The 19,363-nt window shown below is 43.4% G+C and overlaps 1 long non-coding RNA gene across 1 annotated transcript in view; it reads left to right on the top strand.

Moving 5' to 3' along the window:
• Pantr1 (POU domain, class 3, transcription factor 3 adjacent noncoding transcript 1) overlaps positions 1-17,138 on the top strand; it is a 46,626-nt gene extending 29,488 nt beyond the window's left edge. The window contains exons 3-4 of the long non-coding RNA NR_027826.2: positions 1,736-1,782; positions 16,882-17,138. This is a non-coding gene — a long non-coding RNA (POU domain, class 3, transcription factor 3 adjacent noncoding transcript 1). The remainder of the gene's footprint in view (positions 1-1,735; positions 1,783-16,881) is intronic.
• The last annotated feature ends 2,225 nt before the right edge of the window (positions 17,139-19,363 follow it).

Below are 19,363 nucleotides of genomic sequence, written 5' to 3'. Positions count from 1 at the left end.
CCAATTTTTATTAGGTATTTTCTTCATTTACATTTCAAATGCTATCCTGAAAGTCCCCTATACCACCCCTCCCCTATCCACTCACTCCCACTTCTTGGCCCTGGTGTTCCTCTGTACTGGGACATATAAAGTTTGCAAGACCAAGGGGCCTCTCTTCCTAATGATGGCCAACTAGGCCATCTTCTGCTTACATATGCAGCTAGAGACATGAGCTCTAGGGGTACTGGTTAGTTCATATTGTTGTTCTACCTATAGGGTTGCAGACCCCTTCAACTTCTACCACTACAATCTTGATCACTAACACGAACACCTCCAATACCACTACCATCACCAACATCACTATTATTGTCACCGCCAGCACAAATACCACTAATTCCAACACCATTACCACCATCAACATTACTACTACATTCATAACTACCACAACTATTACAACCTTCAGTATCCTTGCTATCACGACCACCAACACTATTACCATCACCATCACTATCATCACTGCTACTTCTACTTCCAATACATATCACCACCATCACCATCTCTCCTACCTGAAAGAAAGAAGCCGAGGCTCAAAATGATAGTTGCTTGCCTAATTGTCCAGAAAGAGGGTTAGTATCTTTATAACACTCTGCTGCTCTGCAGCCTTGAACTCTTGGGCTCGTGTGGTTCTCTTGCATCGGACTCCTAACTACTTGGGATCACAGGCATGCACTACCACATTTGGTTTCACGGCAGCGCTTTGTATGACTCTCTTGCTTGTATTTCAGTGAGGCTGTAGGTCTCCTCTACTGTTGAAGATGGGTGATTCCCATCTCCTACATAGTGCCAGAGACCAGTGTCCATTGGTAAAGGACAGTGATACCTTCAACTCTTGCCTGTGACCCTTATGGTTTTTTTTTCTGTTTAAGATTTATTTGTTTTATTTTATATATGTGAGTACACTGTTGCTGTCTTCAGACAAACCAAAAAGAGGGCTTCAGATCCCATTACAGATGGTCGTAAGCCACCATGTGGTTGTTGGGAATTGAACTCGGGACCTCTGGAGGAACAGTCAGCACTCTTAACTGCTGAGCTATCTCTCCAGCCCGACCCTTATGGCTGTTAAAACCTTATCGTGAGATTCTTGCACTTTGGTGCCTATACACATCCTGGCTCACTTAGGAAATGGTAGTAAGTTGAAAGATTCTGGTTGAAGGCTAAAGCCTAAGAGCTATACCCTCCCCCCTTTCAAATATTAATAAGATAACGGTGTTACTAAGTCACCAATCCTTTTGAATGTTTGTGATGAATATCATGTTTCCACCTCACATAATACATTTTATTTATTTTTCTCTTGGGGAGTTGATCTCTGAATGTTTGCTTCTTCATGGCCCAATCACCACTAAATAGAATTCCCCCTACCTCTCATCCTTCACCACAGAGTATCATTGCATGAAAAGAAACAAATATTGGAAAATGATAGGCAGTATTTGAAGGTTGAGATCTCTAAAGAGCACTACCTTGCTTATGATAGAGAATGGGAAGTAATTAGGACTCAGTGCATTAAAACATTGAGCGCCCACCATCTTTCCTCCATTTTGTTATGAATAAAAATAAAACACTGTCTTCTAAGAAAGATGGGGAGATTGCTTACCAAGCCCTAAAAGTGAGCCACTGATGAGTGCATTGGTGTGGTTTCAGGAAATAGAGAGGGGAAATAAAAACTATTTATTTTACTAAACCAGCCATCCCCCTGCAGATTACAGCGACTGTGCCCGGGACTGTAAGGCGGATAAGACCCAGCAGGTTAGTTTCTGTTTATTTAGTTTCTGACTGTCAGCTTGAACTTGAGTTGTTTAAAACTGTAGCTCACTGAATATGTTAAGAGAGTTTCTTGACTATAAAATGACGCTATCTCAGATTGTATTTTTAGATAAAAATGTACTTAGCTTGATTATTTGAATAGACAGATAATATTTTTATACATTTTTGAAATTCCTTCAAACCTTTAGGTTGGTTAAGAATTGGGTACATTGTAGAGAGAAAGATCATCTATTTTGCTCAAGCTAATTTGGAAAGTTTCACTGTGCTGTTTTAGAACACATTTCATACGAAAACATTTTTATAGGCATTAATTTGGAAATCAGGGCTAGCTATTTTCATTTTAGGCTTCTGCTTCTTAGCTATGTGAATCAGAGCATGCTATTTAAGCTGGGTTGTGTTCGGTTTAATCGTTAGTATTTTCCTTGTGGATGTAGAGTGTAGTATATATTTAACTTTTGTTGTTGTGGCTTTATAAAGACTGGGATATTTGAAATGGAACAGATTATACCCAAATGGGGATTCTTTGCTCAAGCGAGGCAGATAGTAGATAGGATGTTACTGTTTACTTCTTGGTTTCTGTGGTGCTGAAATCAAACACAGGGTCTCATACAAACCAGATGAGCGCTCTAGTGTAGCTACATCTGCGGCCCTAACTTACGTTTGAATGAGTTCCTCAGAACTGCTTCAATCTTGAGCTAAATAATTTTATGTGCATTTCTGGTACACAGCAGCCCTATTTTGTGGTAATCATAATTGCCATCAGTTTTTACTGATGACAAAACTGACAGCTGACACAGGAGTCCTAACTTTCCTATGAACCTCTAATGGTCAGGACCAACCCCAGGATGCTCCCTCAATGCCAGGCTGGGTGCTAACAACTGTGGGAGGCATCTGTTATAATGGACAGTAGCCTTGGTACGCATGTCAAGGCATTTTTATGTAGACACTTGAACCCAGGGCTTGCTTTGCCATTGAATCGCATGCTCAGCCAGGCCAGGGTTGTTAAATCATTGCTTTAAGTTCCTAGGACAGAAGATACAATGTGCAAGTGTGAAGCTTGGGTTTCTCCATGGTGCAAATCTCTCCAGAGAACAGTGGGGTTTCCAGCTAGCTTCCCATAAAAATAGCTAGTGTGGACACACTCCAACTGGCCATTCCCACGATGCCTTCACAGAGGTCCCCATACAAAATTACAAAGTCTAGGCCAGAGCCCATCTTTATTAATGTTTTGAAACAGTTGCTCTGGCTTCTTCCTAAGCCATATCAAGTTCAAAGTCACAGTGAGGGTGGGAGCAGCTAAAGTTGAAATGGCTTGAATGTTTAATGTAGCCTTAGAGCGGAAATTGTTCTCAGAGTTGGGAAGCAGGCAGAATATTCATAGGAATTTGAGTACAGGGTACTGAGTCAGCGTCAAAACAATATTCCATACCAACTCACTGTATTTTTAACACTGGCTTTTCATGGCTTGTTAAGAGAGAAGGAAGAGAGAGGAGTAGCTAAGCTTCTCCAGTCTTGGGAAGGAGTAGCTAAGCTTCTCCAGTCTGTAGCATTGCTCTTCCCCTTTTCTTGTGGGAGAGAGGATCGTCTCTTCAGGACTTAGCATTTTGGTGGCAGTGATGGGCTGCAGATCTCGAGCTTTTGGAAAGCCGTTTTCAACTCAGCATTGATCCCATTCCTTCTGTGTTGTGCTTGAAACAGAGGAATCTATAGACAAGAACCTGGGTGGTATTTTGCAGTGGCAGGGGTAATAATACCACGTGCTTTGTTTTTGTGATATAGACAGTGATTTAGAAAAGCCATGAAGGTATAGACTATGGTGGGCATCATTTCAAGATTATGGAATTATATTTTGAAATTAAAGAGTTCAAAAACTGATGACCTAAATCTTTCCCCAAGAATTAACAAATCTCTCATTTTGCCCCCCTAGGATTGCTCCTCATCTGTGGTTAATCTTAGAATTAACATGTAGCAAATTACTGCCGTGGTGCCTTCAGTGGGGAATGTGCCTGGTGGCTCAGTTGATTAGAACCCTGTGCTAATGAGGTCACAGGTTCAGTCCCCAGGAGACAAATTCACCTCACTCTGGTCTCCCTTCTGAACCCCCAGCCTGGTCTCCGAGTGGACAAGTGGCCTTCTGAGAAGGAATCCGCATGTGTTTTGTGTGATTTGTGGGAAAAATAACTCTAGCAGATGCATTAAATTAATTTGGAACATGTCAGTGATCATTTAGGGTAACAAAACGGTACCCCAGAGGCTGCAAAGACTTTTTGAAGATTGTGCCAGGTGTCTCATTTCCTGGGTGTCTTCTGGGGAAATTGACTGATGTGTGTCGGAGAAGAGAGCTATCTAGAGCTAGGAGGTTGGGGGTTTATTTAAGCTGCATCTCAGAAGGGTGTTTAGGGAGAACAAGCCTAGTTGCCCACTGGTAACTTATGCAAAAGATGGATCACAAATCTTTTCCTTTAATACATGCACGCAGGTGTCGCTCACCATTTCCCTCTAGCCTGCCACGAGTAAGTGGCTCTCGTTTATGCATTCTTTCCATTTTCACTTCCAATCCCACCTCAGGCATCATCTTTCAGGTCCTGTTCCTTGCCGAGGAGGTTAAGTCTCTCCCGATGGTGGCTGGGTGCACTGCTTTCCTCTGAGGCCATTTGCTGGATTTCAAGAGACCGTCCTTCCTCGATCATAATTCCCAGAGGCTTTTGTGAGTGGCTTCCGGAAGTCTTTGTTTTGAGACGAGGAGTCACTCCCTGTGTTGCTGAGCGTGTCACTGAATTCCTCTGACCTCTGAGGTGAGGAGATTCTCTCACCTCAGCCTCCGCGTCCCTAGAAGTTGGTACCCTGAATTGACAGCACCACATCTGACTTAAAAAAATAATTAATTTTTTAAAGCAATGGCGCCCTCCCATCTAGCAGAATGCACAGTAGGTGTGCATAGCCTCCATTTTATATGCCATTGTAAGGATGAGTTCTGTTTGAAACCTACAGAGCAAAGCACACGTATGTGGTTCAAACCTATAATCTGGCAGGGTGAGAACAGAAGGTACTGACTGAGGAGGCATAAGTTACCCTTTGCCAGACAATAGACGGAGAAAGGAGTAAGGAGGAGTGGGAAAGGGTCCAGGTGGAAAGGTCGATGACTTTGGGAGCATCGAGGGAAGGAGGTAAGGTTAGAGAATGGCAATTGGACGGTAGATCTAGCAGGAAGGGGTGAACATAGAGATAGGAAGCTAAGATTCTGGGAGGTATACAAGGCAGGCTACCCCTCAGAACCATGTGAGAAAGAGAGAGAGGGAGAAAGAAAGAAGGAAAGGAGAGAGGAAGGGAAGAAGGAAGGAAGGAAGAAAGAGATGGCATCTGTCAATATCTAGTCAATCCCGGTATGATATGGGCAGTAGGAATGTTTATGGGTAGGAAGGTGGGGTTAGGGTAGAGCACAGTGATAAAGAATGCTCAGCAGAAACAAGGCCTCGTGTATCATGTCAGCACACAAACAAATATCTCGTCAAATCCCACAATAACATCATCATCACCATCATCAGCAGCAGCAGCAGCAGAAGTCCTAACAGGAAGTGGAGGTGACTGAAGGCAAACATGGTTCTCTGGCCAAAGTACGCCTGTATTTTCTAGAAAGTGCTTAGAATAACATACCTAAGAAAGATATGGAAAATAGATGGATATTAAAGATACAGTTATATGTTTACATCCTCCTGCCATCACAACCTTATTCATATGAAATAGCCTACGAGGCGTTACAGTGTGGTTACCATGCGCTACATATTGTTTGCTCTATACTTCAATGTAGATATGTGCTATGATTGTACACGGTGATCTCAAGAGCAAGATGATGTGGTCGGGCAGGGAGACATGTTTACCTTTGCTTTTATTCACCATTTAGAGTGTTGTAACAATCTGTAGTACTTTCCTAATCTGAAAATAAAGGAGAAAAAACTTTAAAGAATAAAAATGATTTAAATCGGCTCCCATCCTTCGCTCTCAAGTGGAAATCAGTTCGGTAAACGGAACTAAGTTCTGGGCTGTTATGCAACTCCTGCTGACTAGGAATAGAGTCCCACGAACAACAAGAGAGTCATACCTGGCTCCGCAGAATGCAGAGCTCACAGCTACCATGCACATAGATGGCAAGGGGGCATTTGATGACCAGGTTAGTTGTATGTCCTCGGAGGCAGGATGTACCAACGTGTAGGCTATTTCAATGGGGTAAGAGCAAACTGTCCCTTTAGACTGTGTGTGTGTGTGTGTGTGTGTGTGTGTGTGTGTGTGTGTGTGTATGCTGGGTGTGTGTGTGGGGTGTGTGGAGGGGCATGGAGAAGGTTAACTGCAGGAAAAGAACTTGAGCTTGGAGAAGAGCGGCATTGGAGAACTTTCTTCTGATCCAGTTCCAGGGTGGCCAACAGTAGTGGATGAAATCAAGTACTGAGGGTTCTGTTGTTTATCTCGGATGCACTGTTTTAAGGCGACCCCCTTGGGATTTTAAAATTTGATTCGATTAGAGATGAGGTTTGGAGCTGTGACGAAAGGATGGACCATCTAGAGACTGCCATATCCAGGGATCCATCCCATAATCAGCTTCCAAACGCTGACACCAGTGCATACACTAGCAAGATTTTGCTGAAAGGACCCAGATAGAGCTGTCTCTTGTGAGACTAGGCCGGGGCCTAGCAAACACAGAAGTGGATGCTCACAGTCAGCTATTAGATGGATCACAGGGCCCCCAATGGAGGAGCTAGAGAAAGTACCCAAGGAGCTAAAGGGATCTGCAACCCTATAGGTGGAACAACAATATGAACTAACCAGTACCCCCGGAGCTCATGTCTCTAGCTGCATATGTATCAGAAGATGGCCTAGTCGGCCATCAGTGGAAAGAGAGGCTCATTGGTCATGCAAACTTTATATGCCTCAGTACAGGGGAACGACAGGGCCAAGAAGTGGGAGTGGGTGGGGAAGTGGGTGGGGGACTTTTGGGATAGCATTGGAAATGTAAATGAAATAAATACCCAATAAAAAAAAAGAGAGATGAGGTCTTGCTGTTACCTAGGCTGAGACTGACAATCCTTTTGCTTCAGCATCTGCAACAGCTGGGATGATATCATTCAGAACTCATGCAAGGCACAACTCGTTCCCTAGAGACCAAGAGGGAACAGTGCAGAGATGACTGCTCTTCTCCTGAATTAAGGGAATGGATAGTTCACAAGGGACCAATAGAGGACTGTCTTTATTCACACTAGAGATAGCCCCAAAGGAAATCCCTTGGGACGTGCTTGGAAAAAATCCACACTTAGAAACCACAGCAGGTCTTTCTGAGTCAGGATTGGAGAGAAGGAGGCTATCAGGACACAGGGGGATCCAGGAAATGGGAGCGATGGGTGTTGTCTCTGGTTGCCACATGGAGAGGTTCTCAGGTAGGGGACACGTGACCTTCTACACAATTTCTGCTCATGCTCAAGAGTTTGAGTTTCATCCAGGGAACAAAAGGGTGCTTAGGAATCCACTTCAGCTGGCACATCTGCTGACAGAGAGATCCCTGCATTTTGGATTCCATTCCCATGGGGTGACCCAAGCACAGTGATGCGAACGGTGTAGTGTTTTGCCCTGTAGCTGAAGGTGGAAAGAGGAGATATGGGTAAGGCTTTCCCCATGTGAAAGACTTTCCCGTGTACTTCCCTTAATGAAGTACTTTTGCAGATGGGATCTGTCTCCTGCCCTTCTCAGCACCCAGCATAGTAGCCTGGGTAGCCATTCACATTTCTTCAGGTTGTTCATTGACGAATGAAATGGTCACGGGCACTCCTGAACTTTGTGTCTCAGTTCTGTTAAGCTCTCCCGGAGTTGAGTCCTGGGGAAAGGCTTCCAGTAGCCAGCCACACTAGGAACTGTTTGGGCTCCTTCCCTTGACTTCAGAGGACCTGCCGGTGAGAAAGTCTGAACTGAACAGAGAGGCATGTATGAAAAGCTATGACCTCTCCAATTACCACTCGCAGGCAGCCAGCTTGGAATGGTATATGCTCACTGGACAGACAGGAGGTCACCTTCTAATCTTCCTCTATGGCCTGCATATCCACAGCAGACTTTATTAGGTCTCCAAAGTTCTGATGTTGGGGTGCAGGCTAAGTGGGTCAATGGGAGTTTTATCCCACCCCCTATTCCAACACAAGTTTGAAGCTGTGACGATTTTGGATCGAGTTGCCTGTCCATAGATAACCATCATCTTGGAACATTCAGGGCTTTGTGACTTTGTCTAAGTAATTGCTATGGTCCCAAGAGTCACTTCTGAAGTTCTGAAGTGTGTCAGTATTTTGTGACACATACATGCTATGCAGACTAGCAAGTGTACAGATCTCCATCTATGTCTGTCTTTCCCGACAGGTTAGAGAAACCTCTGGGGCAATCAACTTACTCAGTTTGATCATCCAAGTGTAGAGTATAGTACCCTTTATCTGAGCTCAAATTAGAAGACCACAGTCCAAGGGTCTGCTTCTCTGTCAGAATGCTAGGCTATGAGCTTGGCATTTGAAAGGGCATGTTAGTTTGAGGCAGACAGACAAGTGTTGGTTGTGGTACTGGGCGAATGGGTTCCTCTCTCTGCACTTCTTGTCCTAGGACTTTGGAGTAGAGTTCTCTTAAATACATTTTTCACATGAGGGTAATATCATCTACCCTGTATATAATGGAGGGTTAAACAGAATAATTATCATGCCTGGCATCCAAACGATGTCCGGTACTTATGCCAAGGCCCCTTTACTCTTGATAACAGGGTTACTCCTTCTCTAAGTAGAACGTTTTTTTCAGGTAGTATCCTACTTACTCGCTGTTAACAGGACATTCAGAGGGATATGAGATTTCTCTGTTTAATTTGTGTTCTCACTTTAAAAATGTAGAGTGAAATCTTGTAGCACATCAAAACATTGAGCTTTAAAAAGTCTTTGTTGCCAGGCAGTGGTGGCGCACGCCTTTAATCCCAGCATTTGGGAGGCAGAGGCAGGCGGATTTCCGAGTTCGAGGCCAGCCTGGTCTACAGAGTGAATTCCAGGACAGCCAGAGCTACACAGAGAAACCCTGTCTCAAAACAAAAACAAACAACAAACAACAAACAAACAAAAAGTCTTTGTTGAGCAACAAATGCAAGAATATTCTTATTAATGCATGTTCTTATAAATGAAGCGTCACTCATCAAATATTTATATGTAGCAGCCCGAGAAGCCAGCACAGTGGTTAGCAGGGATATTTCCCACATGTAGCATGGGATGGCAGAGGCAGGGGAGATCCTTCAGCGTTGTGTCGTGCTTTGGGCCTCCAGCATGAGCAATGAGTGGTATAGTTTCTGCTCTGGAACCCGTCAGAACCCCCATGCGGCTGATCCTTGTAGGAGACTCCCCTTGAAGTCCATGGGAGTTCTTTGAATGGAAGACATGCCAATAAGATTCAGGCCTGATGTAATCTTGGTGTGAGGGACTGCTCACCCAAATATTAGCGTTTTAGCCTGGAAACTAGGTTTTGATCAGGAGATAAAAGAATTCTTCCTTCCCCTCCATAAGGCACACAGTGCACCGACAACCAAAACCTCACTATGTGCACACCCAGGAGAGGACAAGCCTGCTAATTACTGAGGAGACCTAATTAAACCTCAGATAGGCACTGTGGAGCTTCACTTTTTACCTTAAACATATGAATAGGACAAACGTTCCCAATTTCAGGGCAAGTTGCTAAATGAAAAACAAAACAACCCCCCGGCCCCCCAACAATGTTACTCTCTGGAAATATCACTCGCATGATGTGGTAATTTAGAAAAATATATCTATTAGAGATAGTTAGAGATATATGTATTTTTTTTTTTTTTTTTTTTTTGGTTGGAAAAGCTTCGTTGAGGCACAAAGCTGAAAATTGTAGACAGGTTAAGTAAATTAAATCACTCACTGTCTTTTTTCCCTTCTTCTTCAATGGCTTTAAAAGTTAAAGGTAATTTGCAAGGAAAATGCTCAGTTTGAATTGGTTTGTAATATCTGTTAATGATCTTGGAGAGAAAAAAAAAATTCACGCACTCTCAGTTCTCTCCCCAAGGGACCTCCAGTGTGCTTTTGGGAAAAATTTCCAAAGTCTGAAATGTCATTAGCTAGTGATTTTCTTGAAGTAAAAAGCCAGGAAAAAAATTATATAAGGTATACAAGTGCACAGGACAATCACTCTGATGAATAATGTCTGTATTTTTCATAATGTTTCATATCTAAAAATGCAGCAATTGAAAGCCAAGCTTCTAAACTCTAGAACTGCATGAGTTAGCTCGGTGTAGTCATCCCTTCTGTTTATTTCACACGTATATTGCATTCTTCCGTATATTTATAGATTGTTGTTGTAAAAACAGTAGTGTTAGGAACAATTTTGATTATGTTCCTTGCATTTACCTTTTAGAAACACAAGGTGTAGCCTAAATACAGACCTACAGGTACTGTCTCCCCAGGTTAAAACAATAACTTGCTTCAGAGCATTCAGCCAGGTGCCTGAAGTGGAGGTGCGAACACTAGGCAGACTGGAGAGCTGTTGGGTATTAGGTAACCGTACTGTGAAACACTATATTAAGGGGGAACTATTCCGTGACCCCCGGCTGGTGGTGGGCTTTTGCCGGTATGCGCAGAAGGCTTTGTGATGCAGTGCTACCTCCGGGTAACTGCAGATTCCACCCTGGCTGCTGGAGTTGGGATGGGGGAGGAGTTGGATTTTACAAACTCTTGCTGTGTTGTTACCCAGACTCAGGCTTGCTCAGATATACATTGTATATATTGCATGAATCAGCGCTTTGTACATAGTCTCTATTTGCTGCTTTTTAAACTCATTTTGCATACTAGCAAACCCTACATGATTCTTAGTTTTTGTTTAAGTATAACAAATTTTTTAAATTTGAGAATTTCATGTATACATACAATATATTTTGATCATATTTATCCCCTACTTTTCTGCCTAACTCCTCCCACATCTGTCTACCCCTCAACTTCAAATCTTTTTTTTTTTTTTTTTTTTTTTTTTAAATAACCAACTGATTCACATTTGTGCTGTTTATATACTTGTGGTGGTGGTGGTGTGGTCTACTGGATGTTGGTTGGAGTAGGGTTGACCTATCTGGGATCACACCATTAAAGAAAACCAACTCTTCTTCCCTTACAAGCTGCAGACAGTCAATAGACACATGCTAGAATGTGAACTGGCTTGATCTCATGCAGGCAACCACTGTGCTGTGTGTGGCGTGGGGGCGTGGGGGACTCTGGTCATATCATGGCCACAAGCATTGTTTTGCTCTGGTTCCTTTTGACCTTGAGCTCTTAAAAGGTTCCTCTTTCCCTTGGCATGATGGTCTCTAAGCCTTCAGGAAAGGGTGTGATACAGATGTTCCACTGTGGCTGACCACCCCACTGATGTTAACCAATTATAAGTTTCTGTATTAACTGCCATTATATTGTCCTTACCTTTCTTACATTGAATCTTTACTTCTCTCTCTTTCTTTTTCTCTCTCTGTTTCTCTCTCTTCTTAGTTCATTGTAAGACATTCTCTCCCTTTGAGTCTAGCTGGACTAAATCCATTCTTCCTGTTTTCTGTCTATTTTACACATACACATGTTGAGTGGCATCATGAAGCAAAAAGAACATTTGGAATGTTTAAATTAGGGCTTCGTTGGAGTTCCACATATGGAAGATGTGAAGAGCGCAAATGTGGCATTCAACGCATTGATCCAACATTAACACATTCCTTAACCACGCCCACCCACGACAGGAAAAGTAAGATCAATGACTGATATTCCCAATTGCTCCTATGATGAAATGCTATCTTCTTTTTCCCCAAAGGCATCCACATCCTAATTTTTGACACCATAGATTTGTTTTTCTTCTCCCCCTCTTTCTCTCTTTGAAGTTCATATAAGAGGAACCACACAGGAGATAGTCATTTAAAAAGTTATTTTGCTATGTAAGATATTCTTAACATGGAATAGATATCATCCATGTTTGGCTTTCTCTCAATATTATGTTGGCTACAATTGTAGTATTTTTTTTTCTTATTTTGTCCACAAAATACCGTATATTGCAAAAGGGTGACCATCTTATTTTCATGAATGCTTCAGTTGTTTTGCGTTCTAGACGATTTCAGAGAGCTCCCCTGTAGGCGCTCCTGAGCGCATCTTTCTGAGTGTGTGCATGCGTTATGTTTAGTCTATATTTACACTGAACAGGAAATTGCTAAACTGTAGGGCAGAGCTGTTCAATGTTCGTATATAACGCTGAGTATGCATACCTTTCCAAAGAGACCATGTCAGTCTTGAGGAGTGACCATGGCTGCTCTAAGGGAGGCTCTGCCCGTGCTTACTAAGTCATTCTGGCAGTGTGCAGTAGGCTGGCTTTGTGATCTTAGGTCTACTGGGCATTTGGTTGTTGACTTTTCTTAGTATTCTTTTCAAGTTGCCTGCTCTCTCTCTCTCTCTCTCTCTCTCTCTCTCTCTCTCTCTCTCTCCTCACTACCACATGCATGTGGTAACTAGCGGAGAACATGAGGTGTCTTTAATATGTCTCTGCCTCATTCTTTTGAGATGGGTTGTCTCACTGAGCCTCAACCTCACTCTTTTGTCTAGGTTGTCTGGTCATCATCTCTTGGAATCCACCCAACTTTGGCCCTGCTGTACTGGGGTACAGGAGGCTGTATTTAGCCCTAAGTGGGTGCTGAGGATTCAGAATCAAGTTTTTATGCTTGTGAGCCAAGTGTGCTTATCTACCCAGCCATAGCTCCAGCCCTGACTGCTTATTTTAATATTGAATTTTCATCTCTTCTTGCTGATTTGTATGAGATGTGCATGTAATTTACATATGGATCTTTATGGTTTCAAGTTTCAAGGGTTGAGAATGTTACAAGCCTTCTAAACTTGACTTTTCACTTTTTTTTTTACAGTCTCTGTGGATGGGTTCATTTCTTTAAGGTTGGTACCTTTGTTATCTGGAGAGTTTTTTCCTTATCTCCAGGCTATAAAAACACCTTAATGATGTTTTCTAGTAAGTTTGCCATTTCACTTTTTATGTTTAAATACACAGTCTACATGGCCTTCACTTCCCCCTTTGCCTCTTTTTATTCCTTTCTCTAATTTCTGTATTTTCCCTGTCTGGTATTTCTTTCTTGTGACCAGGACTGAACCCCAAAGATTCCGTGAATGTCAAATGTTCTACACCACAGGGCTGTATTCCTGGCCGGTGGCACTGATCAAGGTAGCCCTTCTGTTGTGTCTGCTTCTGCACGGATCACAGGAAAGACCTCTTTCTCCAGGGCTCTGCATTGACGTTGTTACCATAAGTTAAATACTCCCTTCGTGCACACTGATGCTATGTCCTTTCCTCTTTATTCCGCCCGTGTGACAAGTTGTTCAGCGGGTTTCACTCACACTTTCACCACTTCATACATATACACAACGGCTTTTAGTCGTTTGCACACTCCGTTCCTGCCCTCTTCCACAGGAACTCTTCTTCTACCCAACACGGTCCCTGCCTGCTTTCCTCTCTTTTTTTCCAATAGGTTTTTGAATGTTAACCAACCTTGTATTTTGGATTACACCCAATTTGGATGTGAAGGTTTTATTTTACATCCCGTTGCATATGTTTTCTTCATTTTGGCAATATGCACTCTTATAACGATGTCTGTGAATTAGGTGTGACTACAATTTTCGGTAATGTCCTCGTCTGTCACGTCATCAAGTTCAGATTGTAAAGCGAGAGAAGAAATATATTTTCTTCAGATTTCGGTCAAAGGGAACACCCCGGAAGTAAGTCTAGGGAACACACCGGAAGTCTAGTTCAGCAGAGCAATCTAAGAGCGTACTCTGAGCGCTCGCCACAGCTTTCCCTCCTTTCAACCTTCTGTGTATTTTAACTTAGACTTGAAGTGGGAAGCTGGCTCTGTATGAGGTTTGTGTAGGAAAGTAACTATAACTGGACTGTTTACTGAGTTTCCAAACGCCGTTCAACAGTATGCGCTTATGTCAGAGGCTGGGATTAGTTACTCTGTTTTGATTTTGGAAGCTACGAGCCATGGCCATGTAGGTTTAAAAGAAAGCCTACGATAGGAGAAACCTCCCGGGACAAGAGATGAACAGTCAGCCAAAACATGGTCCTCATGGTGAATCTTTCAAAGCTGTTTTTTTTTTTTTTTTTTTTTTTTTTTTTAAATCTCTGACTTTGACGCTTCAGACACTGCTCCTGAGAAATAATTTTAAAAACAGGCTCCAGTCCTATGCTGTATAAGGACCCTCCTTTCTTGGTTGGTGTCACCCTAGTGCAGGGCCAACCTGTTATCACCAATAGGCTGGATTCTGTCCTGGCCAGCTAACCACATTAACCCCTGGCTGAAAACCCTGAGCTGGTTTTGTATTGTTTTGCGATGTGAATGTAAGCCTGGCAAAGGTTTGTTCACCTATGGCCTGCAATTTTTATCTGTGTGTAGGCTGCTTTAGCACATCCAACCCTTAGACTAGAGACTTTCTTGTTTTGTGCTGTTGAGGATCAAACCAGAACCTTGTGCCTGCCAGGCAAGTCCTCTGCCTCACAGCCTCACTCTTGGCCATGGGCTGGATAGTTTATAAATACAAGAATGGTACTTATTGCTCATAGCTTTAGAAGTGGGGAAAGTCTGAAGTGCCAACAGCTGTAGTGTCCAGTTAGGGCCTTATAAATGGTGTCTTGGCTGCATTCTTGCATGGTGGAAGTTGCAGAGAGCCAGTTTCTGCCTTTTTTGTTGTTGTTGTTGTTGTTGTTTGCTTGTTTGGAAATGAGGGCACTATTCTCATTCATGAAGGTATAGGAGGCCTTTAACCAAAGGCCCCACCTCTTAACAATGTCACAGTCTGTATCAGCAAAACCATTCTGCTAAATAGTTTTTATTCACACAACCTAGAGTAACCTGAGAGAGGGAACTTAATAATTGCTGCAATCATGTTGGTATATATGGCCATATCTGTGAGAGATTATTTCAATTGACTGTTGTGGAAAGGTCCACAGCCCACTGTGGCTTGCCCCTTCCCTAGGCAGATGGGCCTTGGCTGTATAAGAAAGCCAGCTACACATGAGCCTGAGCAGCAGCCCAGTAAGCAGCATTTTTCCACAGTTTCTGCTTCAGTTCTTGCCTGGCTTCCCTCAGTGATGGACCTGCACATGTAAGGCGAAATAAACTCTTTCCTCCCCTAAGTTGCTTTTGATCAGTGGTGTTGATTTATTTTTATTTTTAATTTATTTATATCCATTTTATGTGCATCAGTGTTTTGCCTACATGCATGTCTGTGTGAGGGTTTCAGATCTTGGAGTGACGGACAGTTGTGAGCAGCCGTGTGGATGCTGGGATTTGAACCTGAGTCGTCTGGAAGAGCAGTCAGTGCCCTCAACTGTTCAACCATCTCCTCAGCCCCAGTCATGCTATTTATTACAGCCACAGAAGCCAAACCTGAACAGCTACCTTATGGTTTTCAGCGAGAGGTTAACATGGTCAGATTTCCATTTAAGAGTCAACAGTTGAATGCCCGAGAAAGAGTGGATCAGCATCCAGACCGTGTACTGGGATAAAGCAGGAACCTGAGAAGACACCAATATTCAAACTACAGCATCTGGCTGTGCCTTGGCTCTCCAGCTTGCTTTCTTGGCTACTCTAGTCTCTGGCTGTTTATTCTTACTCTACTCTGGCTGTGTCTAGTGCTAGCTGTCTGTGAACCAGGGTTCTAAGTGTCTCAGCTTCTGTTCATGCTGATCTTTCTACCTACAACAAACCATCTATACATTTTCCACTCTTGCATAGTAAATAAGCTTAGGCTAGGTAGCCTTGTCTCCATCCAGCTGGGGCTGCTGGCTCTTAGTTCTGCCCACGATTTGTCTGTGAGAGTAGACAGATGTGGAACTGCTTGTGGCAGAGTGCTGGCCCCAGTGATCTGGCTGGATCTGGAATTTTCTGAGTGTTTGTGTGTGGGAGGGGGGTCGGTGCTCAACTAACATTTATAGATACACACAGTACAGACCACAGCAGCCAGCTGTCAGCTCTGGGTTTCATTTTGTTTCTTTGTATAAGACTGGGATGGAAGTAAGAGGTCTACCTGCACAATCAGCCTGAAGGATGGAGGCCAAGGCTGGGGGTGGGGGTCTGTAATTCTGTATCTCAGCACTCTCCCTGTGTAACAAAGTGCAGTCCAGTTATTAAAATCTTCTTATGATGGATGCCACCATTTACTGAATAGATTAGCAACAGGGTTCTTCTGTGAAGGTAGATTTCTCCTGAGCAATTTAAAAATTCAAACAAAAAAAAAAGAGTCCCGCTTAAAAGGCAAATTGAACAAGATCCTGCCCCTGTCTCTTATTAATAAAAGAGTTTACACAGAAACTCTTTAAGAGGGTATGTGAGGGATTCACAAGGATCATTAAAGTCTACTAGACATTCACTTTCACTGTGTAAAATTGGCCGTGTCCTCAAGATGGTATCACATAAAAATGGGCTTTCTGAGGCTCTTCTCTGTGAATGGGCTCTGGCTGCACAGTGGGGCATTCATTTTATTTGGCCCATTTATTGCAAGTACATTCTAAATTTGGCCTTAATTATTTTTCCTTTCACAAAAAATATTTTGTGGGATCTTTTTGAACCCTGACTACTTCCTTCTTGCCCCTTAAAACAGAAGCCAGGAGTGTTATTTTTGTTCTCTTCTAATTAAAATAATTGCTTGGTTCCTTTTAACTAGCTTCATGCAGTTATTAGCCTAATACATGGATGGGTGCCATGGGGTGCTTGAGGAACGACATGAAAAGTGATCACGCAGCTTCACACGAGAAAGAATCCGTGGTGCCAAGGGGAATGATTTTCTTTCAGAAGGCGTTTCAGAAGGGCCTTTCGTAAACCTGCCCTCCCACAACCGCATTGAAGACTGTTCAATGAAAGAATAGTTCTGTCTCTTTCTGGAGGTGTACAGCCAACACAGTCCGATGTGAAGAGGACCACTTGATATGCTGAGCACAGCACAAAGACCTGGGTCTGGCTTTAATCTCTGCCCCTGCTTTGTCTTTCAGAATAACTGCCATGGAAGGATGCTCCTCCTGCCAATTGGCACTTATCAATGACATCGAGGGAGAGGGACAGAGTGCCTAGGTATGAGCCTTCATCAAGTGGTATGAAGGCCCTACCCCAACAGAAAGTGCTGATGTGATGAAATGGTGCTTTGGACAAGACTTTTCCTCCAAGTTGGTCCTATCCAGGGGTTGGCAAACAGGGTCCCTGGACATCATCCATGTGGCATACTCTTATGAATAAAGTTCTATAGGACACAGACCTGCCTACTGTTTTCTGTTTTGTTTATAGTGTTAATGTATTTACACAGCACCAAATGGCTGTGGCAGAGACTGTATGGTCTAAGAAGCCTCGCAGTTCTGTACAGAGAAGGTTTAGATCCTGATATCTGCCATTTAGTTCAGTGTGTATCTATTAAACACCACTGAAGACATAGATACATGTGTAGCAAGTTCCCTTTGTTTGCCCCCTGTACTGGCTAGTTTTGTGTCAACTTGACACAGCTGGAGTTATCATAGAGAAAGGAGCTTCAGTTGAGGAAATGCCTCCATGAGATACAACTGTAAGGCATTTTCTCAATTAGTGATCAAGGGGGAAAGGCCCCTTGTGGGTGGGACCATCTCTGGGCTGGTAGTCTTGGGTTCTATAAGAAAGCAGGCTGAGCAAGCCAGGTGAGGCAAGCCAGTAAAGAACATCCCTCCATGGCCTCTGCATCAGCTCCTGCTTCCTGACCTGCTTGAGTTCCAGTCCTGGCTTCCTTGGTGATGAACAGCAGTATGGAAGTGTAAGCCGAATAAACCCTTTCCTCCCCAACTTGTTTCTTGGTCCTGAGGTTTGTGCAGGAATAGAAACCCTGACTAAGACAAATTGGTACCAGGAGTGGGGTATTCCTGTGACAACCTGACCATGTTTTGGGGAGGTCTGTGGAAGGACTTTGGAATTTTGGGCTTGAAGATCCATTCGTTGTTAAGAGCTCTGTCAGATGTTTTGTAGGAGCTTGGAAGATAATGTTGAGAACAGTGCAGAAGATGGAGGCCTGGCTTGTGAAATTTCAGAGGGAAAATTAAAGACTCTTTTCAGGGCCATTCCTGTTTTGATTGTGAAGATTCTGTAGTTCTGGTTAGCTGGGGCTGAAGAATCAGCTGTGATTAACAAGATACCAGAACTACTAAAGCAAAAACTTTGCATTACTGGGACTATTGATGCTGGTTAGCTGGAGCTAAGAAATTAGCGGTGATTAAGAAGAGACCAGCATCATTGAGGTGACATTTTCTGGGAAGTGTTTTCTGAGAGCACAGTGGCTGTGTTCCAGATATAGCCAAAGTTGTACATTGTGCTGTGGCTGGACTTGGTAATGTGTAAGGGTCACCCAGGTGGTACTGGTTTTGAAGGCATGAAGGAGTTGAGCAGAGCAGCTGAGGCTTGGCACTGTGAGAGGCCATGGAAGGCCATTGGTGAAAGTGCAGCCTCAGTTGCAATTGATGGCCCAGGACTGAAGGGGTCATGCAGTGTTTTGGAGATGCCAGTACCATGAGATGACCACCAAGAGCAGCAGCAGCAGTGGATTACAGGCATCTGGAGCCTAGAGGATGACGCGTGTGCTACAAAGGGCATGGCTGGAGAAGTGACCCAAGCCCTTGGAGGAGCCCAGAAGATCGTGAGTTGGATCCCAGACATTGGACGGTTGGAGATTTGACTTTTGCTTTTGATTGTGACTGTGCCCTGATATTTTCCCTCTTGAAGGAAGAAACTGTTTTAGTGGAGCCCACAGTTAAGAGACTTTTAATTGTAAAAAGTCTTTGGATTTTAAGAGAGATGGATATTTTAAAGAGATTGAAATTTTAAGAATATGTAAAGACTGTGGGACTTTTAAAGTTATTTAGATCTTGGGGATGAATAAGATTGTAAGGGTTGAGGCTTACTAGTGATGTTTTTGTGTGTCAAGTTGACAAGGGGTCAATTGTACTGGCTAGTTTTGTGTCAACTTGACACAGCTGGAGTTATCATAGAGAAAGGAGCTTCAGTTGAGGAAATGCCTCCATGAGATACAACTGTAAGGCATTTTCTCAATTAGTGATCAAGGGGGAAAGGCCCCTTGTGGGTGGGACCATCTCTGGGCTGGTAGTCTTGGGTTCTATAAGAAAGCAGGCTGAGCAAGCCAGGTGAGGCAAGCCAGTAAAGAACATCCCTCCATGGCCTCTGCATCAGCTCCTGCTTCCTGACCTGCTTGAGTTCCAGTCCTGGCTTCCTTGGTGATGAACAGCAGTATGGAAGTGTAAGCCGAATAAACCCTTTCCTCCCCAACTTGTTTCTTGGTCCTGAGGTTTGTGCAGGAATAGAAACCCTGACTAAGACACCCCCCATCCCCACTCTGCACCCTGCTCTGCCACTGGAGTTGGCATCTTGGGCTGAGCACCATGCTACTTGTCTCTTGTACACATTTTTACAACAGCCTTCATTTAACAAAACTGCTCATGGCCCTTG

Source organism: Mus musculus, chromosome 1 (genome assembly GCF_000001635.26).
Source record: "Mus musculus strain C57BL/6J chromosome 1, GRCm38.p6 C57BL/6J".
In the NCBI taxonomy this organism is placed as follows: domain Eukaryota; kingdom Metazoa; phylum Chordata; class Mammalia; order Rodentia; family Muridae; genus Mus; species Mus musculus.
Note: the sequence above shows the minus strand (reverse complement) of the source record. Positions and strands in the feature narration are given on the sequence as shown.